At 35.3% G+C, this 14,597-nt stretch overlaps 1 long non-coding RNA gene across 1 annotated transcript in view; it reads left to right on the top strand.

The window, feature by feature from the left end:
• The window catches only part of LOC110257011, a 300,296-nt gene that overhangs the window by 148,078 nt on the left and 137,621 nt on the right, over positions 1–14,597 (top strand). The window contains exon 3 of the long non-coding RNA XR_002339146.1: positions 11,696–11,795. This is a non-coding gene — a long non-coding RNA (uncharacterized LOC110257011). The remainder of the gene's footprint in view (positions 1–11,695; positions 11,796–14,597) is intronic.

Raw genomic sequence — 14,597 nt, 5'->3', positions numbered from 1 at the left:
ATTAGAAAAGGAATACAAAATACAATACCCTTTAAAATTGCACCCCCAAAAATCAAATACCTGGGAATACACCTGACCAAGGAGTTTACAGGACTTATATGCCAAGAACTATAAAACATTAATCAAGGAAATTAAAGAAGATGTAAAGAAATGGAAAGATATTCCATGCTCCTGAGTGGGAAAAATTAATATTGCGAAAATTAATACTATAAAAATGGCCATACTCCTCAAAGCAAATTCAATGCACTCCCTATCAAATTACCCATGATCTTTTTCACAGAACTACAACAAAAAATCCAAAAATTTATATGGAACCACAAAAGACCCAGAATTGCCAAAGCAATCCTGAGAAACAAAAACCAAGCAGGAGGCATCACTCTCCCAGACTTCAAGAAATATTACAAAGCCACAGTCATCAAGACAGTGTGGTACTGGTATCAAAACAGACATACAGACCAATGGAACAGAAAAGAGGACCCAGAAATAAACCCTGACACCTATGGCCAATTAATCTTTGACAAAGGAGGCAAGAACATAAAATATAGAAAATATACTTCATTCAGTAAGTCTTGCTGGGAAGCCTGGACAGCAGCATGCAAATCAATGAAACTAGAACACACCCTCATACCATGCACAAAAATAAACTCAAAATAGCTTAAAGACTTAATTATAAGACAAGACACCATCAAACTCCTGGAAGAGAACATAGGCAAAACATTCTCTGACAACAACCTTATGAATGTTTTCTCAGGTCAGTCTCCCAAAGCAACAGAAATAAAAGCAAAAATAAATCAATGGGACCTAATCACACTGACAAGCTTTTGTACAGCAAAGGAAACCAAAAAGAAAACAAAAAGACAACTTACATAGTGGGAGAAGATAGTTTCACATGATGCAACTGACAAGGGCTTAATCTCTAGAATATACAAACAACCTATACAACTCAACAGCAACAAAGCCAACAACCCAATGGAAAAATGGGCAGAGGACCTGAATAGACATTTCTCCAAGAAAGATGTACAGATGGCCAACAAGCACATGAAAAAATGTTCAACATCACTGATTATTAGAGAAATGCAAATCAAAACTACCATGAGATACCACCTCACGCCAGTCAGAATGGCCATCATTAATAAGTCCACAAATAACAAATCCTGGACGTGGGAATGTCAGCTGGTACAACCACTATGGAGAACAGTATGGAGGTACCTTAGAAATCTATACAGAGAACTACCATATGACCCAGAAATCCCACTCTTGGGCATATATCTGCACAAAACTTTCCTTAAAAAGGACACATGCACCTGTATGTTCATTGCAGCTCTATTCACAATAGTCAAGACATGGAAACAACCCAAATGTCCATCGACAGACAACTGGATTAGGAAAGTGTGTGGTACATATACACAATGGAATACTACTCAGCCATAAAAAAGAATGACATAATGCCATTTGCAGCAACATGGATGGAACTAGAGACTCTCATCCTGAGTGAAGTAAGTCAGAAAAAGAAAGACAAGTACCATATGATGTCACTCATGTCTGGTATCTAATATACAGCGCAAATGAAACTTTCCACAGAAAAGGAAATCACGGACTTGGAGAATAGACTTGTATTTGCCTGGGGGGAAGGGGAGGGAGTGGGAGGGATTGGGAGCTTGGGATCAACGGATGCAAACTATTGCTCCTGTAATGATTTTACAATAAGATCCTGCTGTGTAGCACTGAGAACTATGTCTAGATACTTACCACACAGAATGACAAGGGAGAAAAAATGATGTATACGTGTATGTGTAACTGGGTCCTCATGCTGTACAGTGGGAAAAAAAAATATGTATTGGGGTAAATAACAATAAAAAAAAATTGAAAAAAATCATACAAAGTGAAGTAAGCCTGACAGGGAAAGATAAATATTGTATATCACTTATATGTGTAATCTAATAAAATGATATAACTCTTTACAAAATAGAAACAGACTCACATTTTGAAATCAACCATATGTTTACCAAAGGGAAAACATGGGGCAGGGGTAGGGGTAAATCAGGAGTTTGGGAGTAACATATGCACACTACTATATATAAAATAGATAGCCAACATGGGCCTACTGTATAGCATAGGGAACTTTACTCAATATTCTGTGATATCCTATATAGGGAAAAATATGAAAAAGAATGGATTCATGTATAACTGATTTACTTTGCTGTATACCTGAATTTAACATGACATTGTAAGTCAACTGTACTGCAATAAAAATTAAAAATAAAATATAATAAAATAATTTTATCCTAAAAAATGAAGATGGGGAAAGCTCTTCTGGAAGAGGGAAATAGCATAGAGAGTTAAAGTAAGGATGTCTTATCCTTCCCCCTAAAAATCACCAAACTATGCAGCCAATTATACCCCTTAAAAGTAAACAAAGCCTTGATGAGTTCAAAGTGCTGACATAAACCATTCCTGCAGGAAGACACTTCGGTAACACATAGAACGCTAAGTCAACTATGACAATTATACTTTTTAAAAAGCTTTTTTTTTTTTTCTAAATAGCTTTTTAAAAAAAGCTTAATCCATTTCTTCACAAGCCATCTTGATGATCAGTAAAATACTGGGAAACAAGCTCTAAGAGACACCTGTCTCATTGAAACACTGCTAACAGAAACAGTTTTAATTTTACAAACTAAGAAAACCTTGGTAGAAATTAACTGAAAAATAATGCATACTCAAGACAACATATGAAATCTATTTTATGATCCATGAACACTGGTCAACAAACTATCTTAAAAGAAGAACTATCTGTTTATCATTGAAAATATACTTTCTGGGTATATAACATTTTTTATGACTTTTCTCACATCTTTTAGTCTCACATTTTTTGCTTTACCCATCGCTTTGGTACCTAGTTGTACATAAATGCAGCCTAACCTCACTTAGTCTAAGCTATATGACTACATCTCTTATTTTCTGCCATGGGATATCTCTGCCATCAACATACAAGGAAGCAGTAGCCCAATGAAACATTCCAGCCCATGTATGAAGCTGGAGATATAAGCTTTTTATATTACACAGGGAAATCCCTGACAGATGTGGGAAATGAATGGAGCCAGTACAAATAGTCCCTCCTTCACGTCTCAGGCAGAGAGATGTAATGCTAATGCTTAGAGGGTCTTGAATAGGGTTGAGGCTCAATCATTCTCAGTGGTAACCAGCTCAATGATATCTCTTGAATTGCTTCTCTCCTTCACTGTGCCATTCTTTCCAGTTCCCCTTCCTAATTGTAACCAGCAAGGTTCTTACACACAATGGCTATTTTCTGGTTCTCGGGCATTTGGTCACAAGAGTGACCCTAATAGTAGTAAATGGACTAGTCCCTTAGCCAGGGAACTGAAAAAAGAAAGACTAGAAGATGGAAGTCAAAGACATTGTAGATGGATGGATGAGAGTAGGTAAATGTGAAGATTTTAATCACATGTGAATTCTAACAAGAGACATCTAGAGTGGAAAAGACAATAAACAACCAGGCATAAGAACCTATATCAGATATATGTAACAAATATGTTCCCACAAAGAAAACCACTCTTTTCTAAGAGAACTTAGAACTTTGGTAGACATGTGAACCTGGAGTTGTAGGCACACTCAATAGCTAAATGTCTATATGTGTTCTCAAAGAGAAAGAAAATTCTATAGTTAATATTTCACAATACCTCCTTCCTTGTTTTGCTGAGGACATAAAAAGTTGGTTTGCCTGACATCAAATCATCTGAAAGTTTTAACAATATGAGATGTATTGCCTCTGCCCACTCACCCACACACATTCACAATGTTATAATTCCTTGAATGATAGAAAAATATAAAGCAACACAGAACTTCATGAGAAAATCTATGCAGGTTACACACATTTAAGATTTGAAAGAAGGAAAAGATTACTGGGTTGAGATTAGAGATGAATTTCAAACTAGATTCTGAAGGAAAGGAAGAATTTGGGGTGACAAGGTGTAAGAGCAAAGTAAAAATATCCAGGCAGAGAATAACATGTGTGGTGGAAAAGAAGAGCTAATATGTACAGTGTATGAGACAGGTTAAATTCTGGGTTATATCCACATTTGTTCCCTCCTCAGCTGAAGTCCTATATATGCCCTTTGTTGTAAATGTTCTCAGCTCAAAAAAAAACGTCAAATATATTCTTGTAGATATTTGGGTAAAAATTTGGGAGGGATCTCTATCTATAAATCTTGTGGGCTCTACTTACAATGTGCATCCTGAATCCAGCACTTTCTATCACCTCTACCACCAGTAGTATCCTCTAACCCACAAACATGTCCTTTATAGGCAACCGCTACAGTTTCTCAGTCTTATCATACCCTCCCTTGTTCTCCTATGTCTCTTCTTCCACAAGATGCTAAAGGAACAATTCCTTAAAAATCCCAAGGGACATCATGTTACTGCTCTACACAAAACTCTTTAATGGCTTCTCTTCCTGATTCAGACTAAAATCTAAAATCCTCACTATGGCTTCACAGGGCACTGCCCCACACTCAGCTACCTCTCTCATCTAATTGCTGACCACTCTCCTTTTGTCAGCTTTGATCCAGGGATGTTTGTCTCCTTGCTATTTAAACATATCAAGTGCATGCTTACCTTAGGACTTTTGCAATCACTTACTGATTTCCCTTTTAAAAAATACTCTTCTCAGAGTTCCCATCATGGCACAGCAGAAACAAATCCAACTAGGAAACATGAGGTTGCAGGTTCGATCCCTGGCCTTGCTCAGTGGGTTGAGGATCTGGCATTGCTATGAGCTGTATTGTAGGTCACAGACATGACTTAGATCCCGTGTTGTTGTGGCTGTGGTGTAAACTGATTGGACCCCTATCCTGGGAACCTCCATATGCCATGGGTGCAGCCCTAAAAAAAATAAAAAGACAAAAAAAATGCTATTCTCCATATGTTAACCACTTGGCTGTTTTCACTTTATTGTGTCTCTATTCACATACCAACTCCTGAGAGAGGTTTTCAATGATAATTGCATATAATATAGCAGTTCTGTGTACTCTCAATGCCTTTACCTTGCCTTATTCTCCTATAGAACATTTATTAGTGTCTCTAATGCTACATATTTATTATTTATCTCTTCTCATTAGAATTTAATCTCTATAAAATCAGAGATTTTGTCTGTATTTCCTTCATTGCTTTATGTCTAGAATCTACATTGGGGTTCACACAGTAGGTAGTTCACAAATATTTAATGAATAAATGAATTTAATACACACACACACACACACATACACACATTACACACACACACACACACACACACACACACATATATATATATATATACACACACATATTTTCCTTTTTTGGTTGCACCCTCAGAATATGAAAATTCCTGTCCAGGAATCAAATCCAAGCCAAAGCTGGAACCTGTGCATGTTAGTTCCTTAATCTACTACACCACAGCAGGAACTCAGGAATTCATTATTTTAATTCTTCCAAACCCCTATGAGATAGGTAGTATTACCCATTGTGCTAAAGGAAGCTGCACACAGAAATATTAAATGCTTTTAGCATGGTCAATTGCTAATAAGACATAATTCAGATTTATACCTAGTCTTCAGAATCTACATTTGTAATGACTATTTTATATGCCTTTTTGGAATGAGACTATAAGAAGAGGAGGTATAAATGAGCAGAAGTTGCATATTAGCAAGATTTGATAGATTATATTTTCATACTAGTATATAACATAAAATTCCCCACTTAAATTCCTCATCTATTAATACTGGATTCAGGGTTACAGGAAGTTTATTCTAGCTCATAAATATAAATTTTAAAAGAAATTGAAGATAATTACTGCTGTGATTTTAAAGGTTATATATTTTATTACTTTATTACAGTAGCATAAAATAAATACCTTGACAACATCCTCCGTTAAAAAGACTATTAGTATTTAAATGCTACTTGAAATTTTGCAATTTCCCACAGGAAAAAAAGTATAATAATAGACTATACTATTGTAGAGGGGAGGGCAATATTGTAAATAATATTTAGGATCTACTATTTGCTAATGGCAGTAGCTTGGAAGTACTTATGTAAGAAACAATGATCATTTCCAGGGTTGGTATCACACACTTCAGAATGATATTAATCAAACAGATGAAGACTGGAGCTTTAATCTGAATTTCAGTTATCAACTGGAGTCATTGCTAAATATTTAGTACTGAACAATATCCCTAAATTTTCTTAATTTAGCTGAGAAAAGTCATCTGAAATTGCTAGCATGCATGCAGATGGTATATCAATGACAAATTATTTTTTCAAATCCTAAATCAGGTCTTAAACAAATAAACTTTTGGAAAACTTGGAAGAAATTCTTAACTACACCAGTAACCATTTATAAGGTGTTTCTTGTCAATGTTTTTCATTTATAAAATAGGACAATTTAGCTATATGCCTTCATTTTTTGTCGTGGTTCCACACTCTGTATGCTCACTTAGACTCTAAAATATACCATTTCTTACACTGAAGTAGCTTTGAAAGCCATCTTTATTCTCCAAATTTTCTCAGCAGGTAATCTTTTTTCTTTGTTTCAGAAAAGTTAGCTTTGGAGGAATGTCTATTCATGTCCTTTGCCCATTTTTCCATTGGGTTGTTGGCTTTGTTGCTGTTGAGTTGTATAGGTTGTTTGTATATTCTAGAGATTAAGCCCTTGTCAGTTGCATCATGTGAAACTATCTTCTCCCACTATGTAAGTTGTCTTTTTGTTTTCTTTTTGGTTTCCTTTGCTGTACAATGTGATCAATTCTTGAGAATGTTTCATGTGCACTTGAGAAGAATGTGTATTCTGATTTTTTTGGATGTAATATCCTGAAAATGTCAATCAAGTCTAACTTTTCTATTGTGTCCTTTAGGATCTCTGTTGCCTTAGTGATTTTCTGTCTAGAGGATCTGTCCATTGTTGTGAGTGTGGTTCACTTAGTATGATAATCTCTAGGTCCATCTATGTTATTGCAAGTTTCATCATTTTTTCTTTTTAATGGCTGAGTAATATTCCATTGTATATATGTACCAAAACTTCTTTATCTATTCTTTGTCAATGGACATTTGGGTTGTTTCCATGTCTTTGCTATTTTAAACATTGTTGTAGTGAACATTCAGATGTGTTTTTTTTTTTTGTTTTTTGTTTTTGTTTTTTTTCTCTTTAGGGCTACACTTACGGCATATGGAAGTTCCCAGGCTATGGGTCAAATTGGAACTTCACCTGCTGGCCACAGCTACCAGCAAAGCCATAGCCACGTCTGTGACCTATACCACAGTTCATGGCAACACCAGATCCTTAAGCCACTGAGCAAGGCCAGGGGTCAAACCCACATCCTCAATGATACTAGTCAGACACAAACAGAACTCCCTGTATATTTTTGAATCATGATTTTCTCTAGATAAATGCTCAGGAGTGGAACTGCTAGATTGTAAGGTAATTCTAGACTTAGTTATTTAAGGAAACACCTTACTGTTCTCCATAGTGGTTGTACAAATGGACATTCCCACCAACAGTTTAGGAGGGTTCCCTTTTCCCCACACCTTCTCTAGCATTTATTGTTTGTGAACTTTGTGATGATGATCATTCCACCTGGTGTGAGGTTATACCTCATTGCAGTTTTGATTTGCTTTTCTCTAATAATTAGTTATGTTGAGCATCTTTTCATGTGTTTTTAGGCCAACTGTATGTTTTCTTTGGAGAAATGTCTATTTAGTTCTTCTGCACATTTTTTTAATTGGGTTGTTTATTTTTTTGATATCAAGATGTAGGAGCTGTTTGTTTATTTTGTAGATTAACCTTTGTCAATCACTTAGTTTGCAAAGGTTTTTCTCCCATCCTGTGGGATGTTTTTTCATTTGACAATTCTGATGTATAACTGTAAACTTTAGAATTGTGTTTGGAGCCAGAATAATTTTGAAGCCACAGTTTTGCAGCTTATGATTTTGGACAATTTACAGCTTCTGCAAACTCATTTTTTTAATCTATAAAATGGAATAAAACAAACTTTTTGCTTTAAAGTTAAATGATGATGCATAATATATTTTAGAATTTTGATTATAATTTTCATAGAATTGGAATTTTATAAAACGCTAGCATATTTGTAGCAGTACAGAATATACAAGTTATTGCTCAGTAACTACTATGGTATACTTGAATAATATCAGGAATTACAGTTTCATACAGTGTTAATATCAGATAAATCAAAGGAATCAAAATGTATTTTACCAAGTTTATCGGAACTGATTAGCATGCCTCACAATATTTTCTTAAGACTAGAATGCTATCTGAAAATAAAGATAACTATTTCAGATAAAAATCTTTTTCCTTTAATATATTAAAAGATTATATCTTAATGTTCTAGGAGAGTTAGAAGTTTGCAAAATCCCTATACCTCACACTGATTTATTTTGTTTTGTTTGTTTACTTGTTCAGAAGGCTATAAAATTCAGATAGTTTCATAATATAGAAATAGAAAGGAATTTACTGTCTTGGGGAGTAATATGAATGAAAAATACTCCAGGGACCTCTCACCTACACTGCTTTACTAGTCCCACTGTGTCCATTTTTCACTTCACCTTTTTTTAGCCTTTCCATGCATGCTATTTCCTTTAGGTTCCTAAATTCTAATTATAATCTTGTCCTTTCTATAAAAGTTTTCTGTAATTCTACCTGTTTCCTACCTAGGCTTTGAGTTCACTTTTCCATGCCACTATCATTTGGCAAAGTGGAATTACTCACTGCTTCCCTGCACTGCCCACAGCTCCCCTTTTTACACATGTGTGCTCAGTGTTTTTCACATTTGAGCAGTGCTATTCTTGCTCCTTTTTCTATATCTCATCTTTATTATAAGCTCATATGGCAGTTGTAAATGGAAGAACCAACCTTTCTCCACTGCCATCTCTTACCAGAAAAAAACTATCTGCAACGGACTTCATGCCTTTAGAAAAAGGGCTGGTTGATTTGTTAATTAATAAAACAAAATACTTATAAGGATATAAATTGTGTTATCCATGAAAATTAACATTTATACTTGCAGATGTGCATGTGCTTAACTGAACAGAAACTTTAAGGCAGCTAGTATATCTTCACATCACATGAGGAAAATAAAAAAAAAGGGATTCTGACCAAATGCTCCATATTGACTTTATAGAAGGGTTTATTGAGGAGTTCCCATCGTGGTGCAGTGGTTAACGAATCTGTCTAGGAACCATGAGGTTGCGGGTTCAGTCCCTGCCCTTGCTCAGTGGGTTAGGGATCCAGCGTTGCTGTGAGCTGTGGTGTAGGCTGGTGGCTACAGCTCCGATTGGATCCCTAGCCTGGGAATCTCCACACGCCGCAGGAGCAGCCCAAGAAATAGCAAAAAAAAAAAAAAAAAAAAAAAGAAGGGTTTATTGAGTCCCTGACTCAGCTGAAAACTTGAGGAGCAACCAGTCACCATTGGTGAACCACAGAGATTCCTTCAGGCAAACCACCTCAAATCTGATAGAGGGAGAGAGCAAGATTCCTCTTGTCAGTAGGAGGAGGTACATTTCCAGGAGTATAGTTGGGGATTGGATGAAGAAATTTGAAGAAGGATTATCTGGGGAAAGAGAGTAAAGCCAAGGGAGGTGAGTCTAAGTAGATAAATTGGAACTCTTAAAGATCTCTTTCCTTTGAGACATAGGGTATAGTGTACAGTATTGAGAGACTAATTTCTTATTCCTACATTGTGCATTCCCTTTGGGATTGTCCCCCTTACCTGTGCAACGTGGTTTAATTGTCTCAGAGGAGATTGCGGGTTCAGAGAACTCTAGAGTAGGAGGTCCTTCACACTTCATCTTCTCACAGACTCCAGTAAGGAAGTCATTAATCATGAGAGTTCCATTTGGTGACCTTATATATAGGAATGTTATTTATAAATAATATGGTATCACTGGCAAAAGACTATCAGTGTTAAGAAAGTTGTTGAAGTAGATGAACCGAAGAAAGGCTGATAAAGCTTCTTTCCATGCTGCATGTCAAAGGGAACTTCCTTGGGCAGGGGCAAAGGAAATTTGGAGATGAGTTATGGTTGCTGCACTATATTCTACTATCTTACAGAAAAAAAATTCTCATTTGCACTTTGAGCTGACATGTATTTTTATCTCAATTATGGAAGGTATCTCTTTCTAATTTATAAAAATATTTATATAGTTATAGACTGTTTACAAAGCACTGTCATTTAAATCACACCATTGGATTCTGTCATATCATGATTTACAACCAAGGATCTAGGAGAGGATAAAAGATGGTATTTGCATTGATTCTTAATTTATCAGAATTTAGATTTCTTAAAATAAATGGAAGGGATTTAATAAAATTTGTATAGAAAATTGATAAGGATTAATTACAAGTGATCAAATAAGAGGCTGAAAATGAAAAAGTACTTATTTTATTGCTGGAGCCATTTATCATCCATCCATCTATTTTCTAGCCATCTAGCTATCCACCATACAGATTTTTCTCCACCCCCCAAAAAAAAGAACCCAGAGTAAATAAATATACTCATAATAAAGCAAAGGGAAATGAATTAATGATATAGAGTAAAATTTGCTGGTCTTTGTGCTAGACACACATTTTCATGTCACATAACTTCTGTACATCTTTTTTTGCCCATCTTCTCTCTCTGTTTCACTTGGCTAATTTTCATTTGATAAAGGAGAGCAGTGGCTAAAGCTATAAAAGGGTAGCACAAAGGACCCTTGTGACAGAACTGTTCTGTATCTTAAATGTGGTGGTGAACATGTGAATCTATATATAAGATAAAATTGGATAGAACTAAATATACTCACACCCATAAGTGAATGGAAAGCTGGTAACATCTGAATAAAGTTAATGAGTTTTGTCAATGCCAATTTACTGGTTGTGTATTGTGCTACCATTATGCAAGATACTACTATTGTAGAAAACTGAGTGAAGGGTAACAGGATCTCTGTGTATCATTTCTTATAACTATATGTGCATCTATAATTATTTCAAAATTAAACATCTAAAAAATAACTGATCTGGATCCTCATAAATATCTGTATTGTTGATGATGTTAGCATTATTTTTTTATTAAAGAGGTTGCATATAAATACATATATATGTGTGTGTGTATATATATATGTATATATGTATATATATGTGTATATATACATATATATATATATGATATAGTTATACACAGTGGAAATAGAGTATTAATCTCTCAATATAGATCCTAACCACTGGCTTAGATCTAGTTAAAAATTCAGTGGTCAATTATCTATCCAGACCCTGGACATCAGAAGAAAAAACGCTCACTTTTTTAAAACATATCTTAAATATAGGATTCCATGAAAAAAAGTTAAATAAATTCTTATTTGCTTCTGTACAACTGGCTATTCCTTCTTATTTTCCTTTCTTGGATTCTCAATCTCTCTTGATTTGTATGTGGTCTCATTCAAGATGTACCTATTTTTCTTTTCTTTATATTTTTAAGATCTGTGAAGATATTGAAGTTTTACCTAAATAGCAGACTAACAAATTGGCTTGCCAAAATCCTATCAATCCTGATGGAAGACACGAAACTCCTGGGTCAAATACAAAGGATTTTATTGCTCATGGCATAACAGGTAGCAGAGCTTCAAGTTACCATTATTTTCCCTTTTTCCTCCAAAGCCCACAGAGATGATAAAGAAGTGACCCAGGAGGATACTATGTTACAGATCCACCACATGTTCAGACAGCCCTGAGGTGATCTTTTAAGGGCCACTAGCAGGTATGTCCAACATTTATCCAGGGTTGAGTCATTCTTTTTGGTATCTTGGTCTAGAAACAAGTTTAACCTCTGCTCCAGCTGGATACACTATCTATGTTTTCTAGGGCCATTTACTTTACAATCTTCCTTGAAAAATCACATTCAAAAAACTACAGAAATTTCTTGGAGAGTTGTTTCCCAACTTTTTGTTTCCCTGGTGACCTCATCCAAATTCCATGATTTTCAATATTATTATATGAAAGTTTCTGAATTTATAACCCTAATCTTAACCTCTCTCAAATTTATAACAACTTTAAAAAGTCCTTCTATATGTTTTAAGCACCATAAACTTAGTAATATCAAAAGAGAAATTGTGAGTTTTTCTCTCTCTGACTCCAAACTGGTTCTCTCCTTCTCAGTTAATGTCATTTATAGTCACTCATTTTCTCAGATCCAAAACCCAAAAGTTATCTTGATTCCTGCAATTCTCATGTGCATATCACTAGTACATCTCGATGGCTCTGTCCCTAAAACACATTCTGATTCCACACTACATTGCCAAGATGATTACTACTACTGCTGCTGCTGCTGCTGCTGCTGCTACTTCTACTACTACTGTTCATGTTACTTCCCTTGTAGCTAGTAGTGTCCATCTAATACATAAATACAAGTACTGTGTGGTAATTCCAGAAAGGCTATTTAAGGGCGCTAACTCAAAAATAAATAATACCTTTTTTTTTTTATCCTTTTGTCTTCCTTTGTCTTTGCTGGAATACATGATAGAAATCTGAAGTTTTAAAAATGTTAAGCCACTTACAGTACCAAGGATTAAAGAAAACTGAGGACCTGTTAACTCTATTTATCAGCCTTGGAAAAGATAGAAGTCTAGAGAAAGCCTCTCTGGAATTGTCTTCAATCTCATAAGCTTGAGAAATTGAGCAATCTTAAATTGTTTTCTCTCTCTAATTTTGAGAAACTGGCGAGTGAGGAAAGTGCTTAGGGGGATGGATGATGGGATCATGTAGAATTTAAACTTTAGAGCATCTAAGAAACCCCTGCTCATTGATAGCTTACTTTTTCCTTTATTTCATTCACTAGTTCTTCATCAGAAGGACACATATACCTGGTTTCTTCTCTATTGTGTCTTCTGTGTCTAAAACTAAGAGGGTAATGAAGGGGCAGGAAGGCTTTGTCTATCTTTCAATATGCAAAACAGGCCTTTCTAAGATCCAAGTGCTTATTTTCATTGACCCAGCAAATGAAAGTGACAGGAAAATTTTACTGAGTACTAAAAACATTGAGTTTACTTTAGGGACTGGGTACTAGTTTAAGGACATTGTACTACAAATACTCAGCTCAAATGCTACTTCCTCTGGGAAACTTTTCCAGATAAAAGACTGGGATTGAATTAAAAGCATCTTTCCTGTGTTATAATGAGAACCAAGTACATGCCACTATTATAGCATTTGTCTTCTTGCATTGTAATTAGGCTTTTAAATTGTCTCTTCAAGTACACTGGAAGTCTCTTAGGGCAGGGCTTGCATCTTGTATTTCTAGATCTTGAGACCAAAGGCTAGGCTAGTTAAGTATTATATGCTCAATTAATATTGGCTGATTGAATCAATCAGTATAGGAAAGAGAATGGATGAATGAAATCATTTTTTTAGAACAAATACAGTAGCATAGAGTAGTTGTGACTTGCTTAAGGCTGCAGGTGATTGGTCATAGAAACAATGATCATAGACGCAACCCTCCTTATTATTTGACTATTAAATCAGGAAGCCTGCAAAAGCCTTAGAAATGGAGTTATGTAACTTTGTCCAAGAATCCTAGTTTTCTAAGCCATAAAAATGTTATAATCTCATTTATATTAGAGAATTGATACTGAAATAAGTAAAATGATAACATTAAAATTTTAATCTATTCCATGATTTGTAGTAAGTGATTAATAAACACTTATATTTTAAATATTATATTCACACACCTTAAGTAGTCACTGTTTTTAGGTTATATGAGATTAAATTAACATTTGATATAATTTATTCCTGATTCATAGGTTTATGTATAAAATATTGTAATATCTGATCTTGTTTTGCCAATGAGGAGTAAGACATGGTGATAAATAAGTTATACACAAAATAGTTTAGGCAATAAAACTTTTTTTCCATCAAGGCAGGACCTAAGTAGACAAGAGTCACAGTCATAAACCACCCCGACAAAGAACTCCCCACCCATCTTTGCTATCTCATGTGCCACCCTCCCCAACTACCATCCAACAGGCCAGTCATTCATAACCCTCCCACCCCAATGATAAAAAAAATTCCTTTTCAGAAATTATGTCAGAAGTTAAAAACAGTTAAAACTATTTATGTACTTCATTTGATTTTCTTTCTGCTAAGTGATGGCCACATATTTAAAAGGTGAGACATATCAAGCATCTAGCATTAATATTACATTTTATCCATTTGGGGGTTATTGTAGTTCAATTATTTGCTGTGCTTAGTGGGAATAATTCATTAAAACACTAAGAATTCTTTAGTAAAAGATACATTTCTCAGGAGTTCCTGTTGCGGCTCAGCAGAAACAAACCCATCTAGTATCCATGAGGATGCAGATTCAATCCCTGGCCTCGATCAGTGCCCTAACTCTGTGGGATTGCAGTGAGCTGTGATATAGGTTGGATCTGGCAATGCTGTTGCTGTGGTGTAGGCCAGCAGGTACAGCTCTGATTCGACCCCCTAGACTGGGGCCTGGGAACTTCCATATGCTTCAGGTGCCGCCCTGTAAAGCAAAAAATATATTTACACCACACTCCTCTAGCAA

This window comes from Sus scrofa, chromosome 1, assembly GCF_000003025.6.
Source record: "Sus scrofa isolate TJ Tabasco breed Duroc chromosome 1, Sscrofa11.1, whole genome shotgun sequence".
Classification (NCBI taxonomy): domain Eukaryota; kingdom Metazoa; phylum Chordata; class Mammalia; order Artiodactyla; family Suidae; genus Sus; species Sus scrofa.
Note: the sequence above shows the minus strand (reverse complement) of the source record. Positions and strands in the feature narration are given on the sequence as shown.